This window comes from Balaenoptera borealis (genome assembly GCF_965194805.1).
Source record: "Balaenoptera borealis genome assembly, chromosome: 11".
NCBI classification, from domain to species: Eukaryota; Metazoa; Chordata; class Mammalia; order Artiodactyla; family Balaenopteridae; genus Balaenoptera; species Balaenoptera borealis.
In genome coordinates this window covers 39,213,262-39,226,968 of record NC_138868.1, presented here as the reverse complement: position 1 = coordinate 39,226,968, position 13,707 = coordinate 39,213,262, and the positions used below count along the sequence as shown (strand labels likewise).

At 49.2% G+C, this 13,707-nt stretch overlaps 1 protein-coding gene across 3 annotated transcripts in view; it reads right to left on the bottom strand.

The window, feature by feature from the left end:
• SERGEF (secretion regulating guanine nucleotide exchange factor) overlaps positions 1-13,707 on the bottom strand; it is a 249,553-nt gene that overhangs the window by 38,745 nt on the left and 197,101 nt on the right. The window contains exon 11 of one of the 3 annotated variants that reach the window (XR_014231596.1): positions 2,432-2,615. The exons of the other annotated variants lie outside the window; for them this stretch is intronic. The gene's annotated coding sequence lies outside the window, so the exon portion shown is untranslated. The remainder of the gene's footprint in view (positions 1-2,431; positions 2,616-13,707) is intronic. 3 annotated transcript variants of the gene reach the window in all.

Genomic DNA, 13,707 nt, shown 5'->3' with positions numbered 1-13,707 from the left:
CACGAGAGGTGTGTGTCTGAGCTTTGGTTTCTTCATCTGTAAATAAGGACGATCATATGTCCTTTACTTTTTCTTTTTTTGAATGAACAGGTAACGTGCCCAGCACACAGTCCATCACATGATACATGCCCAGATGGCCCTTGCTCCCGTCCACATCTCCCCATCCGCTGCTGGGACGGCCCCATGCCTCTTGCCCAGAATCCATTCCTAGCCCTCCTTGGTCTGCTCTATCTTGCTGCCAGCTGTTGGTAAATTGGGGAGAATCCCCAGTACAGGGGCACATGACAAAAGCATGCCATCCATCCCTCTTCTTTCCTCCCATCCCCCAGACCCCTTGCGTGGAACAAGTAGATAAGATTCACACAAGTTCTAGCTGAGGGTTCAGATGAGTGTTTGTCTGAGGTGTCCTGACAGGCACAAACCATGAAGCATTGCTATGGAAACTGTTCTGTTATTCTCTGCTATGTGATTTGTTTTCTGGCTCAGCTGCAGTTGTGGTACAGGGGGAAGGGCAGCAGATGAGGTACTGAGGATTACTTTCTGCTTCTCTGTGGGTCTTACCTTCCTCAACTCCAAGAAGTAGGCCACTGTTTCTCAACCATGGCCTGATGACCATCTGTACTTGTTAACGATCAGAGTCCTGGCACCCACCTCAGGCCAACCGTCAGAATCTCCCAGGGAGACTGTGATACACACCAGCATTTGAGAACCACTGGTGTAGGAGTTCGATTAGCTAAATTGTTTTCAATTTACCCAGTAGATAAAATGGATAACACTGAAGCTATGCTGGTTGGAGCAGGGGTGAGGGGCTCAGAGCCCCATCAACTCCACCTCCCACTACCCCCAACTGGCTCCATGGAATTCTAGGGCTTCCCAGAGCACAGTTTGAAAACCACTGGGCCAGATGATTTCTAGTGCCTTCCCATACATTCGTTCATTCATTCATTCACTCACCAATATTTATTAGGTGCCTTCTGCTGTCTTTATGCCAAGTAGTAGTTTGAAGTATATAGGTCTTCTACTTACTAGATGTGTAATCTTGAGCAAATTACTTAATCTCCCTGGGGCTCAAATTGTTCATTTGCATTGGGAAAATAATACTTGTTTTCCCTACCTCACAGGATTCTTATAATGATCAAATAATCAAATGAGAACACCTATTAAGAAGTGGTTTGGGGCTTCCCTGGTGGCGCAGTGGTTGGGAGTCTGCCTGCCGGTGCGGCGGACACAGGTTTGGGCCCTGGTCTGGGGGGATCCCACATGCCGCAGAGCGGCTGGGCCCGTGGGCCACAATTGCTGGGCCTGCGCGTCTGGAGCCTGTGCTCCGCAACGGGAGAGGCCGCGATAGTGAGGGGCCCGCGCACCGCGATGAGGGGTGGCCCCCGCTTGCCGCAACTGGGGAGGGCCCTCGCGCAGAAACGAAGACCCAACACAGCCATTAATAAATAAATAAATAAATAAATTAAAAAAAAAAAAAAAAGAAGTGGTTTGTTACCTGGAAGAGACTCTACAGATGGCAACAACTAGCATCAGTAGTACATCTACCTATCTGAAGTCTGTAGAACTAAATGAAGTCCTTAGAGGTCTCTATGGATTGTTACTCTCCTACTCTATGTAGCTAAACTTCCAGAAAATGTTACAGGGTGTAGGGGACCACTGGTCTAAAAGCCTCCATTGAAAAAACAGCAACCTGCCTACAGGGTGATTCTGAGGTTTACTAATATCACTCAGTTTGTTATCTTCTAAATAGAACTTTTCTGTATTACCCAAATTTTCTTCAATGAAATTACTTCTATAATAAACAATTTAAAAAGCTAACACTATAGAAAATATTGTCTGATATACACAGTTCTTTCAAAAAAACTCTTTTTAAAAAATCTGATGCTTTAAAATGAATTCAAATGAGGCACTCAGAGTAAGGGCAAATACCAGGCGGGGCAGGGCTGCAGCATGGCCCTTTCAGAGGAGCATGGGGCGGCTCTGCCACCAACTCAGCACATGGTCTTGGGTGACTCACCACCTCTCGCAGGGCCTCCGTTTCCACACCTATGAACTGAAGGCAGCAGCTTTACTGATCTCCAAGGACCCTTCCAGCTCTGATGCTTAGTGTTCTAGGACAATGGCATGTACTTTCTGATATACCCAGGCTATCATTCACAGAACATCTGGACCTGCTGGGGCTGCAGCCTTGCTGAGCTCGAGGTGCCTCAGGGATACCTCACTGGCTAAAAACAACGTCTCTCTCCCCAGTCACTAAATTGGAATCTCAGACTTTCCAAAGCACTCTCAGCCCCACTACAAACCCAAAGCAGGAAGATCAGGGAGTGAGCACGTCGAGGAGAGAGGTGGCTCACGTAAGAGCTGCACCCCTTAAGGTGATGGGGCCGTGACCAAAATCAAGGCATTTGAGCCCAAGCCCAGTGTGCCTCACCTTACTGGGATCATCTCCCAGGAAGAACTACAGATCCAGCAAGACTTCATCCGGTGGGAAGACCACCAGAGTTGGGGTCAGAAGATGGGACCGTGCCCCTCCTCCAGCTCCTCCAGCCCCTCCTGCCGTGTGCTTTCGGACCAGCCACTCCCTGCTACGGATCCTCGGGGTCTCCATCCACAACCTGGGATATTACACCGGACAAACCCAGTGCTACGGTGAGACTCGTGTGAGTGTGAATGGAAACATATATTATAAAGCTATACATTAGTTACCAGTAATACCATATATTGTGCCCAAAGATCAAGAGGAAACGACTCCACCTGTCCTTTAAGAAACCCACAGCTCTGGGGAGTATAAGCCCTGGGCCACAGGGCTGGTGGGTAAGGGACCTGAACAGCAAGTCACTTTACTGTGCGGCTGAGCTACACAGGACAGACTCTCGGCTTGGCCTGGTTCCAGTCCGATGGAGACCAAACATCACCGAAGCTGAAAACACTCAACAGGAGCATACAGCCCATCAATGTGAACGGCTCTTTATTTCGAGCATTCATGCATTCATCCAGTTAACAAACATCCTTCTAGTATCAATTCCAGAGACAGTAGTATTTGGGTGCCTCAGCTGTGCAAGGAAGGAAGAGGAGGAATGAGCAAAGATGAATAAGATAGTCCCCATTTTTAAGGACTTCCCAGTCTCTTAATTACCAACATTTCCTGAGTTCTTACTATATACCAAGAACTCTGCTGTACTACTTCCATGGTCTCATTTCACACCCATAATACCCCAACAGGGTAGGAACGTTCAAGATTCCTATTTCACCCCTAAAGAAGCTGAGGCTCAGGCTCACTGGACAACTAAGTGATGCAGCCAGGACTCGAACCAACGTCAGCCTGTCTCAGATCCTAAGCTCTAACCCCTATGTTCCATGGCCTCCGTATTGCTGGGGACCTTAGGCAGACACCTTCCTCTCTGGGTTTCAGCTCCCTCTACGGAATGGAGAGGGTCAATGATTCTAGTGGGCGTATTGCAAACAACTACGAACCAAGACAGAAAGCAAGAACTGTCCACCTGACGTGAAGTGTGAGGTGTGGAGATCAGTTCCCATACCTAGGAGAGGAAGCCATAGGACACAATCTGGGTAGAATGAGGCCAAAGGTAGGGCTTTTGCCAAATAGGGTTCAAACCAGCAGGTTTCAGAGAGGCATAGCTGACACCTGCCCACCTCTACCAATGCCCATTCTCCCGCCAAACTGAACTGCCCATGCCATCTCCACACTCTAGCTACCTCCCCAGTGAGGCCTTTGTCACACTGTCCCCCTACGTTCCCCCATCTCCCCTTATTTTTCTCCTCCAGGGGTTCTCTTCTGATCCTGCAGCTCTCCCCAAGAGACTATAACAGACATTCAAATTCTATTTCATCAAGAAGCCCTCACATCAATGGAACAGCATTTTCCTGGTCCTTGGTACATGGCTCCCTGTCTTCCCAATTTGCTCTGTCTCTAATGGAGAAAGAGCAGTGGCCCTTCTCCATCTGAATCTTTCACAGCAGCAGATGCCAGTAAGGTTGCCTGGAGAGTCTGGAAATGCCATGTTGCCATGGTAACAGCAGACCAAGGTTTGGGATGCTTTATCCCCAGTGAGCTGCCCTGGCAGTGCCACGCCAGGTTGCTGGTGGAATCTTCCTTGAGGAACAACAATAACAACAAAACCCCATTAATGGACCAAAAACTGCTCCGCTGGTGCTGAGGTTCAGCTCCTGCAAACACAACTGTGGGCCTCTCCCCCAGCTCCTTGGCTGAGAAGGGGGCCAGGCTCTGGCTCTCTGCACTGTGCCTCGCTCAAGGGGTAATACGGCTTTTAACTGGCTCAGCCAACAAAGCAGGCCCTCCCCAACTCCAGCCCCCAAATTACCACTTCTCTTGTTTGATGCCACCAACCAGGGATCTGCTGGCATGGACCCTGGCAATTAGCACAGCATCTACATTTGTTGGAGAATTAAGAGCCACTGATTAGCCTAATTCGACACCATTTACAGGCAGCAAGTGTCAGCCTGAGATTGGCTTTTCCAAATGGTGGCCCAGAGGGAGGCATGATCATGGCTTGAGTTTGAAATGGAGGCAAGGGGCTGGTGGGCCAGACTGTGACCCAGGAGGGGAGGCAGGACTCACCTCTGGGCCTGAGGACATGTCAGCCACTGCTTCCCCTAGACCTGCTCGCCTAAGGGACCTGAAGCCCAGCAGAAGGTGTTTCCAAATTGAGGTCATGTCTATTTCCAAGTCAATCCTGACCGGAAAGGGAGCTCATTTCCCTTTAATAGCATCCCTGCTGACTCCCGCTGGGAATGCCCAGCCATAGGACTAGTGAGCCCTAAACTAGGGGCTTCTGGGGCTAGAGGCCTGAGTCAAACTCTAGCTGGCTGGGCAGAACCCTGACATGCTGCCTAGACTCTCCTGCCATCCCACCACCTGAACCTTTATCTGACCCTTTCATCTATCCCCCAAGTTGCTCTCTGGCTGGACACTTGGAATTTGAATGCCCGATAATTACCTTACGATTCCTCTGTCAGACCCCTGGCCCGCCTGTTGGAGGACCCCAAATGGGCCCTCCAGGATACTGACATTCCCAGGATCGTACAGGCCCCTACACCTTGGATGGCTGATCTCTCTCCCCACCTAGCAGGAGCTAACTCCACAGCTGATATGGTTCCCCTGGGTTTCTACCTTCTCCTGCCAGTTTGCTCGTACACAGAATAAAGGGATCACGAGCACATGGAACTAGCTAACTGAATATGTGCCCACAGACCCCATGGAACTTCCAGAACCTCTAAGGAAATATACAGGCATAGAGGCCTGGCTGGACAGGCCTTGGCGACCGAGCTTGCCTCATGCAAACTCTAGCCTGCTTGAAAACAGGGGCTGAACCAGGTCTTTCCAGCCATTCATAAAATATTTATTGAGTTTTATTTGGTAGATGCCATCAGGGGTATAGGATGAACTGTTCATGGCATCTGCCATCAAGTCTAGGGGATCAGCAGACTTCCTAGCAGAAAAGGAAAGTTAGGGGAGAGAGGAAGAAGGGCATTCCAAGTAGGGAGCACAGTGGGAACAAAGGCCTAGCAGAGGAGGTAGGTGGAGCTTGTAGAGCTAATGATGCTAGTTCAGTTTGGAAGAAGAAGTGTAAAAAGTAGTAGAAGGAAATAAATTTGGAATGATAGGTAGAGTGTGCATCATTGCCAATGGCTCAGGAAATACAATCCTCAAAATGCCTGACTAAAGACTTGGACTTTATTCAGGAGCCACACAGAAGCCACTAAAGCTTTTGGGCAAGAAAGCAGCAGACTCAGAGCTGTGCTTCAGAAGCAAAATCTGGATAATAATGATCATCACTGTCATTGTCGTCCTGATAGATAACATTTATGGAGCCCTTATGCTGTGCCAGGCACTTTTCTGAACGCTTTAGACTGACGGTGGAGGAGGGACTAGGGAGACCTGTTTGGAGACAGGAGGATGCAGAAGAGGGATGGCTGGAGAGAAACAAGGAGGCAGGATCTGTGAAGCTGTGGTTAGGGGCAGGTGCTGAGAGGATCAGACAGCCTTAGCCAGAAGACTGGGAGGATGGAGGTCACCTCTAGGTCTAGGGTGTGTGATTCCTTGAGTCATGCGTCCTGGTAGACTGAGTCTAGAATCTAACCCAAAGACACAGTTGAAATATTCCTCTTGTCACCCTGAGTTCAGAAAAACATTTGGAGAGGAACAGACCATGAACGAAGGGCAGCTTTCCCAGGAAGACTTACCCTTTCACACTCTGCCCTGGTCCTGACTGAGACCTGCTGATAGGAGTGAGAAGGAAAGGACCTGGAGAGGGGTGGCCTCTCCTGGCTTTGACCCCGTGTCTTCCTGGTGGAGGTCCTTCTGCCATGATATACATCAGACTGGGGCGTCCAGGTAGGGAGGGAGCCCTGGTTTCCGCCTGCCTCGTTTGCTTCTCTGTCCTGCAGGTACCACCAGTGCCCCAAGCTCCTGGGGACGAGGGTCCTCAGGTGGAAAGCAAGAGCTGCCTGCTCAGAGATTGCTCTAGTGAGCAGGGCCTCCCGCCTTGCTCTCCAGTCTCTGCCTGTGTTCATACACCACCCTCCCTTATCTCTCCTGGGCCAGGCCAAATCCTAGCCTAGCCTTCAAGGCTCAGCTCAAGTCCTCCTTCCTCTAGAAAGTCTACGACAATCACTCCTTCACTGAGCACTTAGAATGGAAGTTTCAGAGCAGGAAGGGAACGTAGCGATCATTGGCCCAACCCTCCCAACTGTGCAGAAGAGGAAACTTGGGTCTGGAGAGGGAAGAACTTGCCCAAGAGAAGAGCTATGACTAGATTCCCTGAACAGCCTCCCGTGACCTTCACAGCTCTGGCTTGTTTCGCCAGTCCACGTCACAGATTGTGAGACTGTCTGTGGGGACAATGACTTCTATATCTCTGCATCCTTCTCAGTGCTTAGAACAGAGCCCTGGATTGCAGGGAGCTTGGGAAATAGAATCCTCAGTAGCCAAAAGCTCCTGAAGGCATCAGGTCTGAAGGAAAAGCAAGACACAGGTGAAGAAGGGAAAAAACCCTCCTTCCAGCAATTCTCCACTGTTCTGGGATGCAAGCCAAGCCCAGCCACTGGACTGGGGGTGGGAATAGAGATGATGCATTCAAAGGGACTTTTACATCCGAAAGAGATTTCTGCATCCAGTGCCAGTGTTCTAGCCCAGAGCTTCCTGGGAAAGCAGCTTCCAGAGGCTAGCAGAAGGGTTCATGCTGAGGTCAGCCTCCAGCCTGGGGCATTGGTGACGGTGGTAGCAGCAGCTGAGGGAAGATTTTTCTTTTAAAGCCGAGTCTTCAGATTTTTAGAGCAAAAAGAACCCTTCAAGATCACCCAATCCAATACCTGAATTTTTCGAATAGGGAAACTGAGGTCTTGGTAAGGAAAGGGATTTGATCAGGTCATACAATTCATTAGGGTCACAGCCAGGGCACAGTCCAGGTCTCTTGATCCCAGCCCAGGACTCTCTGCAGGGCACCTTTTCTCAGCTGGGTCCTATACAGGTGTAGAAGGAGAGCACCTGATGGAGTTAACGGCCACCAGTAAGTTATATGTTGTTTTTTAATATGTCAAAACTCAATTACTGAATTACTGACAGACTGGTGATGTGGAGTTAAAGAAACGTATTGGGTTTGATTAAGCCTCCAGGTGAAAAAGCCACTTGCTTGAGATTACAGAGCTAGGAAAAAGTGGAACCAAAACTCAAGCACAGATGTATCTGGTCCCAAAGTCCTTCCTTTTTCCACTGGCTGACGCTGCCACACATGCTGTCTCTGTGCTCAGAACTGAGGAGGAAAGAAAGGACAGACGGACAGGTCTGAGGAAGGATTCCATTAGACGGACACTTTCTGGGTGAGCCCCTCTTTGCCCCAGGCCCTGTGCTGGGCACTGGGGACACAGAGAAGAAACGAGATCTAGGAGTGCAGAGACTAGGAGGTGACTTCCAGGGAGATTCTAAACAAGCAGCGACCAAGACTCAAAGAGAAACAAACCCGGTCCTTTAAATTCTGAAGTAAGAATGAGGCTGATGAACAGGATGGTGTGACAGCATGCTGGCAGGTCCTGCCTGAAGATGCGTGTGTCCCCAGCCACAGTCATCGTCGTCCTTGCAGCGCCCAGCACGGTGCCTGGCACATGAAGGCACTCAAGGCAGAGCTGCTGAGTCGATATGTGGATAAAGGAGGCTCCTCCCTGACAGGGAGTCACAACACAGCTCCAGGCCTTGCAGAGGGAGGGTCTGTGCTCCCTCCATTTGTAGAAGGGGCAGGAGGCAGGTGGCAGGTCCAGAAATGCTGACACAGAGAGGGACAGAGCTTTCAGCCGCAACCGATTTCTCCATGGCAACAAGCTGACAGAAAACTGCACAGGAGACTGAGAAACCAGTTTTAAAATAAAGACACGAAACACCCTCAGTCTAACATCACACATGCAAAGCAATAGCTCCTGCCTCTCAGCCCCTTAGGAGGGGCAGGCATAATCACTAGAAAAGGTAGCTCCTTCTGACCTGCCATCCCCTGCCAAGGGCCCCATGTGTCTCCTCTCCTACTGTAAACCTTCCCAGAGCTGCCAGGCAGAATCTCTCTCACTTTGCAGTACATGGTTCAGGGCATTGCACCAAATCTGACAAGCAAGGGAGGAGGCTCCGCCAGGGTCACAGCTGGCCAGGTCCTGCAGCAAACAGGCCATGGCAGCCGGCATCCTGTCACACCAGAGCAGTGGTGGCTGCAGCCTGGGCGGGGCGTAGGGTGTAGGAGGAAGAGCAGGGCAGAGACCCCTTTCCTCCTCTGTCTCCTGATGGTCAAATCCTGCTTCATCCTTCAGGGCTCAGCTGTATTTGCCTTCTTCTCCCCAGGATGACTTAATCACACACACCTTCCACTGTAAATCCAAAGCCCTCTGTTTACATTTCAAATATAACACTTTTCATTATACTTCTGCTTACAGAAGCAGACAGACAATCTGCTCTGCATTACACTTCCAGTTACTTATTCTGCCCCCCAGTAGAGAACCTGGTCCATGATAAAGCCTCAATAAATGTTTTCCAAATTGAATTAACAGCATGAGAAAACATTTTAATTTGAGTAGCTAGAGATCAGCCCTCCTTCAGTTTATGGGAGTCCGCTCAGACTACCATTTCCCTCCAAAGCCTTGGTGCTTTGGGGGCATGAAGGCAGTGTCACCCCCTCTCCTGTGCTGCTGTCCTTCCTGCTGGGCCCCCACACTAGCTTTCTGCCAACTCCACTGTGTTCCTTCCCTGACAGTTTCATAGACATTACCATATTCAAAAGGGGACCCCAGAACAAGCTGGACTAAGGATCCTGGGTTCACTGCTAGCTTTATGACCTCCTGTCTGTGTGAACTTAGGCAAGTCATTTAACCTCTTTGAACCTTGTCTGCAAAATGGGAACAATCCATTTCCATACCTATGTCCTGCCTACCTCATGAGGCTGGCATGAGGAACAGAGATTATGAATCGTGAAGATGTTCTGAAAGCCGTAAAGTGGTCTCTGTGCAAAGGTAAGGTGAAGTGTTGCTTCCAGCATCTTATGAAAGAGGTAGCTGAGGCCTACCCTCAGGAAGTGACTTCCCCACGATCGCACAGAGAGACTGTGGAGGAGGAGAGTCCAGGTCTGCTAATTCTTGGTCCAGAGCTCTTTCCCAACCTTATGCTGCCTTAGAGATCCCACCCAGGCATTCTTCAACTTTGGCAAAACCAATTCCACATTCCATTAAAATGAGAAGCAATCTGGATTACCTGCGGAGGATAAATCTCTGAACTGGAACGGAGTCCAGCTCTCTACTTCCAGGCAGAATGCCACCTGAAACATTCTAGGCAGGGAGTTAACTCTTAATCCCCCATCAAGCCTTTCCTTCCAGTTTCTCAGTCACTGCTAACTAACCCATGCCAAAAAAAGGTCATCATGGCAGCTAACACAGTCTTGCTGTGGCAGAGCCCAGGTCTTCTGATGTAACCTCAGAAACTGCAACACTGCACAGATCAGAGAAGCAGATCAGGAACAATTTGGACTGGATACAGAGGAAAACTGGTACGGCTTGGAGTACAGACTTCTGTGGAAAACCACTAAGGCTACAGTAGGGCTTGATTTGGGATGTAGGGACACTGATTCCCTGGAGTGTGAAGTCAGCAGAAACAGATCTGAGAGAAACAGGAGGGACACACAGGCCCCGCTGCTCAGAGTCTACCAGCTTCCAGGCCCACACACCAGAGATGTCACTGAGTGAAGCCTCTTCAGACCTCAGCAATGACTTTGAAAAGGAGGAAGGGTGGGAGAGAAGGAAGGAAATGTCTTTGTCTAGAACCCTAACCCTTTCTTGGTGTGATGGTTAATTGTGTGTCACCTTGGCTAGCCCACGGTGACCAGTTGTTTTGTTAAACACTAGTCTAGATGTTGCTGTAAAGGTATTTTTAAGATGTAATTCACATTTACGATCAGTTGTGGTGGGCCTTGTCCAATCAGTTGAAGGCTTTAAAAGCAAAGACTGAAATGCCCTGAAGAAGAAAGAATTCTGCCTCAAGGCTGCAACACAGAAACCCTGCCTGTGTTTCCAGCCTTTGGACTCAAGACTGAAGCATCAACTCTTACCTGCATCTCCAGCCTGCTGGTTTGCCCTGAGGATTTCAGATTTGCCAGCCCCCACAACAGTGTGAGACAATTCTTTAAAATATTGATAACCTTAGACAGACAGGCAGATAGACAGGAAGGTAGATAGATGATAGATATAGTATATCCTATTGGCTCTGTTTCTTTTGAGAACCGTAATACAGGTGGGGTTGGGTATTTTCATCTAATTTACCTTATTTAATCCTCCAAGTGACCCTGAGAGGTAGGTTTTGCTATTCTGAGGTTTGTTCACAGATGAGGAAACTGAGGTTTAGAAAGTCAAGTCACTTGGTAAGGAACACTCCAAAGCCCATGCTTTATCAGTTTTACCATAGGGCCATGAAGAAGTAGAATTTCTCTAAAGAACGCTGGGACAAGAATTCCTCACCAAACAGTGTTGCTGATTTCCTCTGAGTTCTCCTTTTTTTGGGGGGGGAGGCAGTTAATGACAACAGGAACCAGGGGTATGAACAGGTTTGCTAATCAAGCAGGAAGACTTGCTTTTGCAAAACACTGTCTTAAGGATTTCCATTCTTCCTGGGATCTGTATCTGGACCCAGGACTTGGGCCTGCATGAACATTTTGGGGTCTCATCACTTTTAACCCTGAGCCCTGAGTGTCAGTCCATGAGTGAGTGGTCTTTGCCGGAGATTGCTTCATTTGGCTCCTGCTGGGAAGCGGGAAGACTGCTCTCTATTCAAGTGATGAGCTCTAATGGGGCTGCTTTCTCTAACAGAGCACGCAGCCTTCCTCTGCCTCTCGAGCTGCCCTTTCTCCCACCCCCAAAAGGTTTCTCACCACCACCGTGTCCCCAGGGAAGGGGGAGCATTCTTCCCCTGAACAACTTTAGCCTGAGGATGGATGAGCCCTCTTTCCTCCATTCCCCTTAATGCAGCTGAGACAGGGTGGGATTTGCAGGAGGAAGTTTACTAAATGCCAGGGGCCCCTTAAGAGGAAATCATCACAGCAATCCAAACACTTCTACAGGCAGGCAGGGCTGCCAAGATGAGCCTTCTGACTCTTCAATAACTCTCCCCTCTCTCCAAAGGGCTGGGACATACATCTGCAGAAGCCTCTGCTCAGCTTCCAGTCAACTGAACGTGCAGCGGTTTCCACTTGGTCACTATCTGGCTTATTGCCTCAAAGGCACGGCCTCGCAGGGCAGTACCTCCCAACATGTTAAGGCCCACATCAAAAATGATACTGTTTGGGGCTTCCCTGGTGGCGCAGTGGTTGAGAATCTGCCTGCCAATGCAGGGGACACGAGTTTGAGCCCTGGTCTGGGAAGATCCCACATGCCGCAGAGCAACTGGGCCCATGAGCCACAATTACTGAGCCTGCGCGTCTGGAGCCTGTGCTCCGCAACAAGAGAGGCCGCGATAGTGAGAGGCCTGCGCACCGCGATGAAGAGTGCTCCCCGCTTGCCACAACTAGAGAAAGCCCTCGCACAGAAACGAAGACCCAACACAGCAATCAATCAATCAATCAATAAATAAGAACGTGAATTTCTTAAAAAAAAAAAATGATACTGTTTGACACACTGGATAAATGCAGAGGTGGATGTGCAGTCCGAGGACTGCCTCCTTCTAGCCCAGGCCACCACCCTTAAGTGCTGAGGGCATTGCTGTCCCGACACCCTGGTTGGGAAATCTGTCCTACAGAGTCTTGTCCCACTCGTGGCCTAAGTCAAGAGATCCAGATTCAACTCCACCTCCTGCCTGGGCCAAGTCCTTCATCCCTGGGTCTGGTCTGAGGGTTATGCTCCCTCTTCAGGTAATGGGCTGGAACGTGGTGACAGGCAAATGATATCACCTTTCAGATGAAATCTCACCCCCCCTCAACAGGGAAGTAGCTTTGCACATTATAGACCAAAGAGTCCTTCAAGGATCAGGAAAAGTGCTACTTCCCCCAGGAAGCCTGCCTGGCAGGCACACTGTCTCCTGTGTCTACTGAGAGACCAGGGATCCCTCCTCTCCTCTGCTGCTGGAGTTACTGCATCAAAAAAAAAAAAAAGAGAGTTGCCTGCATGTCTACACAGCTGCTAGAGCTTGGGATCACCAACAGCCAGCACTCCAGGGAGATGCAAAAGCTAGTGATGATAGTAACGATAATAACTAACATTTACTGAGACTATACAAGGTACTAGGCACTACTCTTAGCACTTTACATGTATTTACTCATTCACCATAGCCCTTAAGAGTTACGTCCTATCATTACACTCATTTATAGACAAGAAAACCAAGGCACAGAGAGATTAAATTATTTGCCCCATATTACACAGCCAGTAAGTGGCAGAGCTAGGATTCAAACCCAGGCAGTCTGGCTCCATATCATTTAATTCAAACAATAACTCTGTCAGGTTAGTTTTATTAAACCTGCTTTAAAGGTTGAGGAAACCGAGGCTTGAGCACTGTGAGCTAAGACCATATAGCTAAAAAGAGGCAAGTCAAGTATTCAACCCAAAGGCTGCATCCTTTCTCAAGCCCTTCCTGGTAGGAATTGTGTTACAACCACTCCAGGCTGAATTCAGGGACGCCAGCTGACCTCATTTGTCCTCTGGGATGAGAACCAGCAATGGATGTCCACTGCCATCAGAAAGGCTCTGCCAGCAGGTCATTTTGAATGGGTGCGGTTTCCGAAGTACTTTTTATATATGATTATGTACATAACCCATATCCCCTTAGAGAGACAGAAGGCCAAGGAGAGCCAGCCTCCTGGGACCGTGGGCATACTCTTCTGTTACAGTGCATGGACACTGTGTGGTTGCAGCTTTCTGGGTGTCCACTCAGCCCAGGTGCTGTTCTAGAAATGGTCTCATACGTGGACCCTCTTGTACCAGGATCGAGTGAGACACAGGAAGCAGTGTCTCCCAGCGGAAGGGCAAAGGCTTAGAGGGTCTCGGAGCTACCATCCCTTTCCTGTGGGGATTTAGGCAAGTTTCTTAATCTCTACGAGTTCCAATTTCCTTATCTGAAACAAAAAAGGAAACGAGAAAATTCTTCCTTTCAGGGTGGTTACAAGAAAAAAAATGAAGTATGAAATTTTATAGCAGAGAAAGAAAATATGTTTACTAAGC